Here is a 14,262-nt window from a genome sequence, read left to right on the forward strand (position 1 = left end):
ACAAAACACAGCTCTTCCTAGAGCTCGCTCTACCTAGAGCGTCCTTAAGGGCCCACCTATTCTGACCTTCAAGAATTTCACTTTCTCAAAGCGGTATCCGTGGGACTTTTCCTCACGATTCCTTAACTAATCTGCTTATCCGTTTATCACTGTCCTTACCTAGGCCCAGCTATCCAATAAACACAGACCATTGCATACAATGTTTTTCTGCCTACACCATTTTTGTTTTAAATCAAGGTTACCTTCCAAGGCTTTCCTTTTAATAAACCAAATATGTGCATGCAGTTATTTCTTCTGGAGTAAAACCCCTTTTTCAATTTAGATATCCTATTTTTTTTTATTTTATTTGGAAGAGTAGATTTTAAGTGTCCTTACCACTCAGAACTGACCTCAACCAACACAAACGAATTTTATAAGCAAAAATGCTTACCTTATTTTATGGTGGCCACCCGGTTGTGTTGCTCATTGGTCAGCTCAAAAGCGGCTGTCCACTCTTCTACTCTTGTCCTGTCCCACCTTTCACTTTAAGAAAGGAGATAGGTGATTGCAGCGTTGCCATGGTCAAACACGCAGTGGACACGGCGTCTTTGAAAAGACGCGGATCATCTGTGATTTGCTCTTTTACGAAATCTGCTCTTGTAGTTGAAGCACCCAGGGGAATTGTTGAAAGAAACATCGCTGTTTGCGCCATACCGCCCACCAGAACTGCTTCCCAACGCACAGCAGGTGAATGGCTTTTTGGAGTATAACAGCTTTCATACAACCACTTGGCTCTGAAGCAATAATCTAATGAGTGGATGCCTATTTATTACTGTATACCCGAGGTGAGCACGCTGACTAAATGGTGTCAGGAAAACCACCCCTCGCTCAACATCTATACGACCAAGGAGCTGGTGGTGGATTTCAGGAGACAGAGCAGAGAAACCAAAACCCGTCACCATTGACAAGACACTCGTGGAGCGGGTAAGCAGCTTTAAGTTCCTCAGCATTAACATCAGCGAGGATCTTTTATTTAGATTTATATGCGTATATATGTTGTTTTATGTTGTCTCCTTATCCATACACCTTTTACCTTTTTATTTATTATTCTTAGGTAGATAAGAAAAGTCGAATCTGAATTAAAATATAAGCATTCTTAAAGTACTTCCAATTTGTTCAGCAGACTTCTCTGTGGTCAGTTCTCACTTACAGCTCTTAAATTACTACTCTGGTAGACAATAACTTGTCAATTACATTATATAAGTTTTATTAAAGGGGGGGTGAAATGCTAATTCATGCATACTGAGTTTTTTACACTGTTAAAAAGTTGGATTCCCATGCTAAACATGGACAAAGTTTCAAAAATTAAGTTGTACGTTTGAAGGAGTATTTCTGTTCTAAAAATACTCCTTCTGGTTTGTCACAAGTTTCGGAAAGTTTTTTTTCGAGTATGGCTCTGTGTGACGTTAGATGGAGCAGAATTTCCTTATATGGGTCTGCCAGAAGAGCGCGCGCTCCCGTATAGCAGAGCAGACACATTCACTGATCAGAGCGAGAGCGTCGCAAAATGTCACAAAAGGATTGTGTTTTTGGTTGCCAGGGCAAGACAACCCTGCACAGATTACCAAAAGAGAAACAGCATTAAGGGACCAGTGGATGGAGTATATTTTTACAGAGCATCAACGGAGTTGTGCAAGTGTTTGTGTTTGTTCCCCTGCATATCGAAGATGCTTGTTTTACAAACAAGACCCAGTTTGACGCCGGATTTGCACATAGTTTATTTCTTAAGGATAATGCAGTCCCAATGAAAAAGGGTCACGATCGTGTGTTGGAACCGCATGCGGTGAGTAAAACTGCTTCAAATATCTCTGTGTTGTTAACTTAGCTATCGGCGCGTAAGCACATCAAGTAAACAACATGCGATGTTGCATCAAACTGCACTTTCCACATGTACAGCTTAAAAAAAAGAAAAAAAAAGAAAAAAGATGACAAAGTGGAACTTAGTCCTTTTCCAAAACCGCTAAGCAAATATATACAGTTTCAGTACATACCACATAGAGAAGTTGTTGCTGATGCTGCTCTTGTTAAATTTCAGCCTCTGGATCTGATTCTGGATCATAAATAATCTGACTGTTAGCCATGGTTTGTTTTGGTTGGTTTTGTCCTCACGGTGTCACAGCTTCCAAACGCTCTCAACGCAAAAGCCTACTGGCGCTCGTGATTCTTTAGCTCCGCCCACACGTCACGCCTCCAGCCGGTCGTGTTTTTCCGGGAAAAATTGGTACAGACTATCTTTCTCTTATGAATAAAATAAAACTAAAGACTTTTTGGAGTTATGAAGGATGCAGTACTACTCTATAGGTACTCAAGATTAACAGGATATTGAGTGAAAACGAGCATTTCACCCCCCTTTAAAGTTAACAAAAGTTATATCAAAGTACAATAGTAAAGTTATAAAATCAAGGTACAATCAGCTGTTATCAGGCGTCAAGGGACACTGCGCTATTCAGTATCCGTCAGTCGAGTTGCTCTCTCAGTCTTTTATATGTAAGCGGTCCACTGTTGCTGCCAAGCTCTCTTCTGCTGTCATCACCTGGAGTGCTGCCAACCCCTCCGTCAAGGCTTACATTTCTTTACTTTGCATACCTTTCCAGTATCTTTGTGCCCTTTTCCTCTTCTTTTTCCTCTTAACCATCTGTAAAATACACCTTAACTACTATATTGTCCATTTATCATAAAACCTATTTCTAATACATACTGTCACGACCGGGATACAAGGAAACACTGTGAGAGATCCAAATGCGAGTACGTCTTTTACTAAGGGCAATCCAAAGAATAAACAGTCCATGCAGGGGTCAGTACCAAACATCAATCCAACATAAACAGACAAGGACACAAGGTGAGAACAAGACTTGAGACGGAGTGAATTAAACAAGGACTCCGTGACACATACTAAGACAGACCGGGTATAAATACACAGGAAAAAAATGGGGAAACCAGAGACCAGAGGAACATGTAAATGGGGAACAGACACCAGAAGTGCAAACACAAAACAGGGACACCAGGAGGGAGGTGGACCGGAGGAGGTTCAGGGGGAGGGACGGAGGGCCAGGCTAACAGAGGGGAACAGGGACAGGAAGTGAACACAAAAAACAACAACAACAAAACAGGAGATCAGGGTGGATTGGGGCGTTCAGGAACCCAGGATAACGCCGACCGGGCAAGACCCCAAGGCGGAGCAGAAGACCACCACAACCGTGTGGTTGGGATGGACGCCCCCCAGGGCGGAGCAGAAGACCACCACATCTGTGTGGTCGAGACCGGAGCCCCCCAGGGTGGAGCAGAAGACCACCACAGTGGGATCGGACTGGCAGGAGAGCCAGTCTGGTTTGGCAAGTCTAAAACAAAGAACGTGAACAAGTTAAGGGTAGCCTACGTGGCCACGACAGGATCAGTCGGGTGCTCAGAGATTTCGACTGAGACGTGACGAGGCTCTGGAAGTTCCGCAGAGGCGAGGAAAGACTCTGGTAGATCAGCCGAGATGTGGCGAGGCTCTGGAAGTTCCACAGAGGAGTGAAAAGACTCTGGTAATCCAGCTGAGACGAGGAGAGGCTCCAGTAGTTCAGCAGAGACATGGAGAGGCTCTGGTAATCTCATGGTGTTTAGACTGGATTCCAGAAGATCAATGCTGACTTGACTCTGCTCCTGAAGATCATTGGTGGCCTGACTCTGCTCATTAAGATCATTGGTGACTTGCATTTGTTCATGGAGATCTTTGGTGACTTGCATTTGTTCATGAAGATCATTGGTGACTTGCCTTTGTTCTTGAAGATCACTGGTGACTTGACTCTGTCCTTGAAGATCACAGGTGACTTGACTCTGTCCCTGAAGATCACCTGTGACTTGAATTGACTCAGGAAGGTCAACGGTGACTAGTCCTGACTCTGGAGGGTTAACGGTAACTAGCCCTGACTCTGGAAGGTCATCAGTGACTGGCCCCGACTCTGGAAGGTCAGCGGTGACTATCCCTGACTCTGGAAGGTCAGCAGTGACTATCCCTGACTCTGGAAGGTCAGCAGTGACTATCTCTGACTCTGGAAGGTCATCGGTGACTAACCCTGACTCTGGAAGGTCAATGGTGACTAACCCTGACTCTGGAGGGTCTACAAGCACCTGACTCAACTCTGGAAAGTCAACGGGCACCTGCCTCAACTCTGGAAGGTCAACCAAAATCTGACTTGACTCTGGAGGGTTTGGAGGGTCTCTGCTAGCGGCCATACTATGCTGCGGTGCTGGGCTGGCGTCCATCTTGTGTCATGACACTGAGCTGGCGGCCATCTTGTGCTGTTGTTCTGGGCTGGCGACCACCTTGTGCTGTGGTGCCGGGCTGGCGGCCGTCTTGGGCCATGACTCTGGATGGGCGGCCATCTTGGGCCGTGGCTCTGGACCGGTGGCCATCTTGGGCATTGGCGCTTGGTTAGCGGCCATTTTGTGCTGTGGTGCTGGGCTGGTGACCACCTTGTGCTGTGGCGCTGGGCTGGCGGCCATCTTGGGCTGTGGCGCTGGCTCAGCGGCCATGACGTGAACACTCCTGGGAATCTCTAGGATCTTGTTCAGTATGGAGAAGTAATCCAAAAATGTCTCAGCGGCCATCCGGGGCAGTAGCGCTGGGCTGGCGGCCGTCTTGCCTCGTGGCGTGGGGCTGATGACCACCTGGTGCTGTGGTGCTGGGCTTGCGTGCATCCTGCCTCGTGGCACTGGCCTTGCAGCCATCATGGGCAGTGGCGCCAGGCTGGCAGCCGTCTGGCCTCGTGGCGTGGGGCTGGCGACCACCTTGTGCTGTGGCACTGGCTGGCATCCCTCTTGCCTCGTGGTGCTGGCCTTGCGGCCATCATGGGCAGTGATGCCACCATGGCAGACGTGCGCTTCTTCTTCCCTCTCCGTCCGCCATGGTGAGACGGTGGCTCTGATCCGCCCCACATGAGCCCCGGGTCGAAGGGGGGCCATGGTTGAGAGCGATGCTGAGCCTCCTCTCGACCACTCCCTCCTCAGCAACCTCCCCTGGTCCCCCGGAAAACCACCAGGCGGGTTCCCTCAAAACTATTCCTATCCCGCTCTGTGGCTGGGGAGGAAACATGAACAGACATACCGCTGGATCTCAGAGTGACGGAGTCCTTCTGTCACGACCGGGATACAAGGAAACACGGTGAGAGAGCCAAATGCGAGTACGTCTTTTATTAAGGGCAATCCAAAGAATAAACAGTCCATGCAGGGGTCAAAACCAAACATCAATCCAACATAAACAGACAAGGACACAAGGTGAGAGCAAGACTTGAGACGGACGTGAATTAAACAAGGACTCCGTGACACATACTAAGACAGACCGGGTATAAATACACAGGGAGAGACAAAAGCTAATGGGGAATTGACTGAGTGCAATGATTAATGACCAGAGACAACTGAGTGCAATGATTAGACAGAGAACGTGAGGAATGTGGTTCATGAAGTGACAGACACCTTGGGGAAGGAGGACATCTAGTGGATACCAAGGGAACACAAACCAGAAACTGTGACACATGCATACATAAGCAGTTTCCTTAATGTTAGTGAAGATACACAATACATTTTCCATTCAGCATTAATCACGGGATTACATATTTGTACTTAAGCAAAATCATTATTACTTTATTACTTTATTAGTACATCAGTTTAGAGCAAATCAAGCTTTAATCAAGACAGTACAATGGCAAAATCATCATCTCCATTAACAGTGTCTACATAATGTAGAATGTGCACATGATGTGTATAGTGTGTATTGTGTAGTGCTAACTGTCTAATGTCTAATAGTACACTGTGTGTACTGACTATATGTATGTGTATATTGCATATTTTCATCTGTTGAAGACTGTATGGTTATGTTAAATGTTTCTGCAATTTCTAAAGCATGCTCCCAAGAACATGTGCTGTAGTGATGTGACAATAAAATCTCAGTTCAGTTTAAATAGTGTCTGTGCAATCATTTGCAATCAAGACAACGATATCGCTGTAAATGAAGTGACCCCAACTAAGCAAGCCAGAGGCGAAAGCGGCAATGAACCAAAACTCCATCTGTGACAGAATGGAGAAAAAAACCCAGGCTCAGTTGGGGGGCCAGTTCTCCTCTGACCAGATGAAACCAGCAGTTCAATTCCAGGCTGCAGCAAATTCAGATTGTGCAGAAGAATCATCTGTTTCCTGTGGTCTTGTCCTGATGGTCATCTGAGACAAGGTCTTTACAGGGGATCTGTATCTGGGGCTCTAGTTGTCCTGGTCTCCGCTGTCTTTCAGGGATGTAGAGGTCCTTTCTAGGTGCTGATTCAGCATCTGGTCTGGACACGTACTGGATCTGGGTGACTGCAGTGACCCTCTGATCTGGATACAGACTGGATCTGGTGGCTACGGTGACCTCGGAATTAGAGAGAAACAGACAATTATTAGCGTAGATGCCATTCTTCTAATGATGTAGCAAGTACATTGGGTGTTATGGGAAGTATTCCGGTTTATCTAATTAATGCAGCCTAAAAATCCTTCAACGGATTTGGATATTAGAAGCACATTACTGTGTAATGTGTATGTACAGTAGACCAAACATTTTTTATTTTATTATTATTTATTTTATTTGGGAAGTTTTAGTGCATGATGAAGTTATATATACTGCATGAGTCTGGATTAACATGAAGGATCATATTACAGACACAGGGAGAGGACCATACCAGCTAATTTTGACCATACCAGAACGTGTACATGAAGGAGTGTGTACATGTAATGTGTTCTACTGATGCATAGGGTGGCTTCTTCTTTCCACCAATGTATGTATGTATAAATATACCAACTGATGTAAGTATACATTCTATTTTAAACAAACCAACATGTTTCCGTACCTTGTAAGGAATTTGGTCAATGGTATATAAGCTATGGTCACTGTTGAAGCCTCAGAGAAACGGAGAAAAGAACATACAGCTACCAAAGACAACAAGTTTCTCTCCTATGCCTGATACATATGACAATAAAGATTTTTCACAAGGCAACTGGTATGCTGCCCTGTGATTGAATTGTAAAGGGGACAAAGACTGATTTAAGACCAACAGCGTAAGCCAGGTTAAAGAGATGGGTTTCGAAGAATGTTAGGTAGGTTATTCCAGAGTTTAGGCGCCAAATAGGAAAAGATTTTGATATTCTAGGTATTATCAAATTGCCTGAGTTTTGAGAACGCAGCGGATGTGGAAGTTAATAATTTAACAAGAGCTCATTCAAATACTGAAGAGCCAAACCATTCAGGGCTTCATAAGTAATAACCAATATTTTAAAATCTATATGATGTTTGATATGGAGCCAGTGCAGTGTTGACAGGACCGGGGTAAAAAGGGTAATATTCCTGGTTCTAGTGAGAACTCTTGCTGCTGCATTTTGGACGAACTGTAGTTTGTTTACTAAGTGTGCAGAACAACCATCCAAATAAAGCATTACAATCATCTAATCTTGCGGTCATAGCATAGGCTGTAATTTAGATATTTTTGAGATGGAAAAATGCAGTTTTTCAAATGCTAGAAATGTGGCTTTCTAAGGAAAGACTGCGATCAAATAGCACACCTAGGTTCCTAACTGATGAGGAAGAATTGACAGAGCAGCCATCAAGTCTTAGACAGTGTTCAGGGTTATTACATGCAGAGTTTTTAGGTCCTATTATTTAAACCTCTGTTTTTTTCAGAATTTAGCAGTAAGAAATCACTTGTCATCCAGTTTTTTACATGGACTATGCATTCCATTAGTTTTTCAAATTGGTGTGTTTCGCTGGGCCGCGAAACAAATATAGTTTATATAGCATAACAGTGAAAGCTAACACCGTGTGATGATATCTCCCAAGGGTAACATTGATCCTCTTTTCTGACTATTAATAATTCCTCATTTTCATTAGGATATGTCCCCAAAACCTTCAAACTGGCTGTTATTAAGCCTCTCATCAAAAAACCACAACTTGTCCCCAAAGAACTAGTTAATTACCAATGTCGAATCTCCCTTTTCTGTCCAAGATACTAGAAAAGGTGGTATCCTCACAATTACATTCTTTCTTAGAGAAAAATGGTATATGTGAGGATTTCCAGTCAGGATTTAGACTGTATCATAGTACTGAGACTGCTCTCCTTAGAGTTACAAATGATCTGCACTTATCATCTGATCGTGGGTGTATTTCTCTATTAGTTTTATTGGATCTTAGTGCTGTGTTTGACACAATTGACCACAACATTCTTTTGCATAGACTTGAACACTTTGTTGGCATTAATTGAAGTGCATTAGCATGGTTTAAATCGTACCTATATGACCGCCATCAGTTCGTAGCAGTGAATGAAGATGTATCATATCGATCACAAGTGCAGTATGGAGTACCTCAAGGCTCAGTACTAGGGCCACTACTCTTCACGCTTTATATGTTACCGTTGGGAGATATCATCAGGAAACATGGTGTTAGCTTTCACTGTTATGCTGATGATACTCAGCTCTATATTTCCTCGCAGCCCGGTGAAACACACCAATTTGAAAAACTAATGGAATGCATAGTCGATATAAAAAATTGGATGATGAGTAATTTCTTACTGCTAAATTCTGAATAAACAGAGGTGTTAATTATAGGACCTAAAAACTCTGCTTGTAATGACCCAGAACAATGTCTAAGACTTGATGGTTGCTCTGTCAATTCTTCGTCATCAGTTAGGAACCTAGGTGTGCTATTTAATCGCAATCTTTCCTTAGAAAGCCACGTTTCTAGCATTTGTAAAACTGCATTTTTCCATCTCAAAAATATATCTAAATTACGGCCTATGCTCTCAATGTCAAATGCAGAAATGTTAATCCATGCATTTATGACCTCAAGGTTAGATTATTGTAATGCTTTATTGGGTGGTTGTTCTGCACGCTTGGTAAACAAACTACAGCTAGTCCAAAATGCAGAAGCAAGAGTTCTTACTAGAACCAGGAATTATGACCATATTAGCCCAGTCCTGTCAACACTGCACTGGCTCCCTATCAAACATCGTATAGATTTTAAAATATTGCTTATTACTTATAAAGCCCTGAATGGTTTAGCACCTCAGTATTTGAATGAGCTCCTTTTACATAATAATCCTCTACGTCTGCTACGTTCTCAAAACTCAGGCAATTTGATAATACCTAGAATATCAAAAACAACTGCGGGCGGCAGATCCTTTTCCTATTTGGCGCCTAAACTCTGGAATAACCTACCTAACATTGTTCGGGAAGCAGACACACTCTTGCAGTTTAAATCTAGATTAAAAACTCATCTCTTTAACCTGACTTACACATAACATACTGTAATGATAAAACCTTCATATTCATCGGGAAGAAAGAGGCGGGAACCGGCGGACAATCAAAATTAAACTTTAAGAATTCAAAATAAACACAAATAAAAAGCAAACATAAAATATAGCCCAGGTCTGGTCCTCTCTCGTCCTTCACTGTCGTCGCTCCAGTTTTATATCCTTCCATCTCCTCCGTGGGACTCGAGACCGGTGGGTCGAGCAGGTGTCGCTCATCTCCAATCACTCCACTGGCCTCGCTCCACGTTCCCACGGCCCTCGGCCCCGCCCCACTCGTCACACATACTAATATGCTTTTAATATCCAAATCTGTTAAAGGATTTTTAGGCTGCATTAATTAGGTAAACCAGAACTGGGAACACTTCACATAACACCCTATGAACTTGCTACATATTACAATATTGTCATCTACGCTAAAATTTGTCTGTTTCTCTCTTTTTCCGAGGTCACCTTAGCCACCAGATCCAGTCTGTATCCAGATCAGAGGGTCACTGCAGTCGCCCGGATCCAGTACGTATCCAGACCAGATGGTGGATCAGCACCTAGAAAGACTTCTACTGCCCTGAAAGACAGCGGAGACCAGGACAACTAGAGCCCCACATACAGATCCCCTGTAAAGACCTTGTCTCAGAGGAGCACCCGGACAAGACCACAGGAAACAGATGATTCTTCTGCACAATCTGACTTTGCTGCAGCCTGGAATTGAACTACTGGTTTCGTCTGGTCAGAGGAGAACGGCCCCCCAACTGAGCCTGGTTTCTCCCAAGGTTTTTTTTCTCCATTCTGTCACTGATGGAGTTTCGGTTCCTTGCCGCTGTCGCCTCTGGCTTGCTTAGTTGGGTTCACTTCATCTACAGCAATATCATTGACTTGATTGCAAATAAATGCACAGACACTATTTAATGCGGAATAAAAAAAATAAATCCAAAAAACAATAAACATGAAAAACACTAGGGAACACGAGAAAGAAGGGTGACCCGAAACAAGGTTTCCGTGAAACAGATAGAAACAGACTGGTTTATATGGACAGATGAAAATGATGAAAGTGGGGACAGCTGAGTGCAATTACCAGGTGTGCAATTAACAGTGATGAATGGGACAAAGGCTAGTGTGAAATGTAGTGCCTGCAATGGGGTGACTATGGGGAAGTGAGACCACTAGTGGACACACAGGGAAACAAAGACCAGACACTTGTGACATAAGTTAAACACACCTACCTGCCTAAGCTGCATGGGAATGTCTTTTTAGCTGTGCTGATCTACTATTCACACATTTCGTATTGCTTGGCGGGAAAGTAGCATATCCTATAGAAAAGCATTAAAAACTGCTAGATCTGATTACTTTTCTTCTCTTTTAGAAGAAAACAAACATAACCCCAGGTATTTATTCAATACAGTGGCTAAATTAACGAAAAATAAAGCCTCAACAAGTGTTGACATTTCCCAACACCACACCAGTAATGACTTTATGAACTACTTTACTTCTAAAATCGATACTATTAGAGATAAAATTGCAACCATTCAGCCGTCAGCTACCGTATCACATCAGACAGTGCACTATAGACCCCCTGAGGAAAAGTTCCACTCATTCTCTACTATAGGAGAGGAAGAATTGTATAAACTTGTTAAATCATCTAAACCAACAACATGTATGTTAGACCCTATACCATCTAAGCTCTTAAAAGAGGTGCTTCCAGAAGTCATAGGTCCTCTTCTGACTATTATTAATTCCTCATTGTCATTAGGATATGTCCCCAAAACCTTCAAACTGGCTGTTATTAAGCCTCTCATAAAAAAGCCACAACTTGACCCCAGAGAACTTGTTAATTATAGACCAATCTCGAATCTCCCTTTTCTGTCCAAGATACTAGAAAAGGTGGTATCCTCACAATTATATTCCTTCTTAGAGAATAATGGTATATGTGAGGATTTCCAGTCAGGATTTAGACCGTATCATAGTACTGAGACTGCTCTCCTTAGAGTTACAAATGATCTGCTCTTATCATCTGATCGTGGGTGTATCTCTCTATTAGTTTTATTGGATCTTAGTGCTGCGTTTGACACAATTGACCACAACATTCTTTTGCATAGACTTGAACACTTTGTTGGCATCAGTGGAAGTGCATTAGCATGGTTTAAATCGTACTTATATGACCGCCATCAGTTCATAGCAGTGAATGAAGATGTATCATATCCATCTCAAGTGCAGTATGGAGTACCTCAAGGCTCAGTACTAGGGCCGCTACTCTTCACACTTTATATGTTACCCTTGGGAGATATCATCAGGAAACATGGTGTTAGCTTTCACTGTTATGCTGATGATACGCAGCTCTATATTTCCTCGCAGCCTGGTGAAACACACCAATTTGAAAAACTAATGGAATGCATAGTCGATATAAAAAATTGGATGACGAGTAATTTCTTACTGCTAAATTCAGAAAAAACAGAGGTGTTAATCATAGGGCCTAAAAACTCTGCTTGTAATAACCTAGAACACTGTCTAAGACTTGATGGTTGCTCTGTCAATTCTTCGTCATCAGTTAGGAACCTAGGTGTGCTACTTGATCGCAATCTTTCCTTAGAAAGCCACGTTTTTAGCATTTGTAAAACTGCATTTTTCCATCTCAAAAATATATCTAAATTACGGCCTATGCTCTCAATGTCAAATGCAGAAATGTTAATCCATGCATTTATGACTTCAAGGTTAGACTATTGTAATGCTTTATTGGGTGGTTGTTCTGCACGCTTGGTAAACAAACTACAGCTAGTCCAAAATGCAGCAGCAAGAGTTCTTACTAGAACCAGGAAGTATGACCATATTAGCCCGGTCCTGTCCACACTGCACTGGCTCCCTATCAAACATCGTATAGATTTTAAAATATTGCTTATTACTTATAAAGCCCTGAATGGTTTAGCACCTCAGTATTTGTATGAGCTCCTTTTACATTATACTCCTCTACGTCCGCTACGTTCTCAAAAATACCTAGAATATCAAAATCAACTGCGGGCGGCAGATCCTTTTCCTATTTAGCGCCTAAACTCTGGAATAACCTACCTAACATTGTTCGGGAGGCAGACACACTCTTGCAGTTTAAATCTAGATTAAAGACCCATCTCTTTAACCTGGCATACACATAACATACTAATATGCTTTTAATATCCAAATCCGTTAAAGGATTTTTAGGCTGCATTAATAAGGTAAACCGGAACCGGAAACACTTCAAATAACACCGTACTTTCTACATCATTAGAAGAATGGCATCTACGCTAATATTTGTCTGTTTCTCTCTTGTTCCGAGGTCACCGTGGCCACGAGATCCAGTCTGTGTCCAGATCAGAGGGTCACTGCAGTCGACCGGATCCAGTACGTATCCAGACCAGATGGTGGATCAGCACCTAGAAAGGACCTCTACTGCCCTGAAAGACAGTGGAGACCAGGACAACTAGAGCCCCAGATACAGATCCCCCTGTAAAGACCTTGTCTCAGAGGACCACCAGGACAAGACCACAGGAAACAGATGATTCTTCTGCACAATCTGGCTTTGCTGCAGCCTGGAAGTGAACTAATGGTTTTCGTCTGGTCAGAGGAGAACTGACCCCCCAACTGAGCCTGGTTTCTCCCAAGGTTTTTTTCTCCATTCTGTCACCGATGGAGTTTCGGTTCCTTGCCGCTGTCGCCTCTGGCTTGCTTAGTTGGGGAAACTTCATCTACAGTGATATCATTGACTTGATTGCAAATTAAAACAGACACTATTTCAACTGAACAGAGATGACATCACTGAATTCAATGATGAACTGCCTTTAACTATCATTTTGCATTATTGAGACACTGTTTTCCTAATGAATGTTGTTCAGTGCTTTGACGCAATGTATTTTGTTTAAAGCACTATATAAATAAAGGTGATTGATTGATTGATTGATTCACAACCAAGCAGAGCTGATTAGACTCTGTGAGCTTTGAAAACCAGCTTCTGGTTGAAAAAGAACAGAAGGTCCAGAGGGTGAACTGTCCGAGATGTGTTAATATGTCCAAGTAAGGCTCTTTCCCAGCTGTTTGATTTCAGGACACTGGGTAAAGTGTTTGCAAAGTTCCATAATTATTTTTAGTATTCTTTTATTATGTTTTTTTTGTCTGGATCTTGTCTGATTCAGTAGTTACTCGTGATAATTCATTAAATATCACTGGCTGAAATGTAATTAAGAAGTCTGAATAGTTTTGTAAAGAGTATTTTGTGCTTTTACCCAATTATTTTTTTTAACACCAGTAGTTGTAAATGTGTACTTTCAGCAATGTAACAGTACTTGTACTCGAGAACAAATTTCCAGTTGCCTGATCTGGCATTCAAAGCAGTGGGCACATTATCATCTTAACTTTACTCTTGCAGAATGGAAGAGAACTGAAAGGAGGATCAGAAAGCAGGAGACAAAGTAATAGTAACAACTTTATTGAATAATCTTTCTTGATTCGTGCTCAATGACAAGTTGACTTATCTGAACAGCACTGGTGATATACCAAGCAAGGGCACTAGTATAACATTAAAAGTAACCAGTCATTTAATATTTTAATACAAAATTAATATTAAGAAAAAATCTAACACAGAGAGATGCAACAGCATGCAGTACAACATAGATGTGTGTTTGCTTTCTTGATGCCCCCCCCCCCACATGCTCTCACTCAAACACATACAGTATAGATTGCTATTTAGAACTCAATATAGACCTTTACAACTCTTGCTTCCTTATGTTTTGTTTCAGATGCATGTCCATATCCATTTTCGTACTTATCATTTTCTCTGGTCATGTTTTTATAATGTAAAACTGGCAACACTTTACAGTCTGTGCACTTACATGCATTAATGCATTAATGAACTAATGCACAGCTAACATATGACTCATGCGAAACTAAGCCATTT

This window comes from Carassius auratus, chromosome 25 (genome assembly GCF_003368295.1).
Source record: "Carassius auratus strain Wakin chromosome 25, ASM336829v1, whole genome shotgun sequence".
NCBI lineage: Eukaryota > Metazoa > Chordata > Actinopteri > Cypriniformes > Cyprinidae > Carassius > Carassius auratus.